We start from the raw sequence: 824 nt of genomic DNA on the forward strand, positions 1-824 counted from the left end.
AATGGTCTCTAAGTGTCCAGCGGGCAAAATGTATTTTCTGTAGGGTTAAATAGGATATTGTCATTACGGCTGCTCCCTCCGTTGCTGTAAGTGCTTCTGATAATTGTACCGGCGAGTGTAGTGGCGATCATGCCTGGAAGAGCGCTAACTGCATATGGGATTGATATGGACGCGCCTCCGAGAGAATAAACAAGTTACTTCTCCACGGAGGGATTAGCTAAATCTCCTGAAATTATAATCCCTGCCTTTCCCACCGCTCACGTGCGGATAGGCTTTGTCTTCGGCTCTATTTGGCAGCTTTATTGGGAGGGAAACTGTCCCGCTGCGCTGCAGATCCAGCCCAACGCCATTCCCTCATATTTGTTCACTACCAACGTCTGATGTTTGTCTGACCCGCCATCCTGCAGCATTCGGCTGTATTTACATCGGCTGCAGTTGTTTGTTTGCGTCCCCGCGTACGATAAGCATCTGCAGTGAAACCTAATGAGCTTTATGCGTGACATCATCATCCTCCACAGCGTTCAGCTCAGGTTCCCCCCCAACCCCCTCTCGCTCCCGATGATGTCATTTCCACAGCACTTGTTATGATGTGAACATTGAACCCAGATTAGGGATACGCCGGAAAAGGGACGCGAGATGTGGAGAGATGCATGGCAGCTATCTGACACATTCCAGGATTATGAGGTGACCGTGCGCTGACTGCCCCACGAGGAATCCCTTTGATAGTGCTCCTATCTGCTCGCCGATCAATACGAAGCAGCGCGCTGATAAAACAACGCGGTCACTTCAAAGCCCGCGACGACGGGGCGGGTAAGTAATAAGAC

This window comes from Takifugu rubripes, chromosome 2 (assembly GCF_901000725.2).
Source record: "Takifugu rubripes chromosome 2, fTakRub1.2, whole genome shotgun sequence".
Taxonomy (NCBI): Eukaryota; Metazoa; Chordata; class Actinopteri; order Tetraodontiformes; family Tetraodontidae; genus Takifugu; species Takifugu rubripes.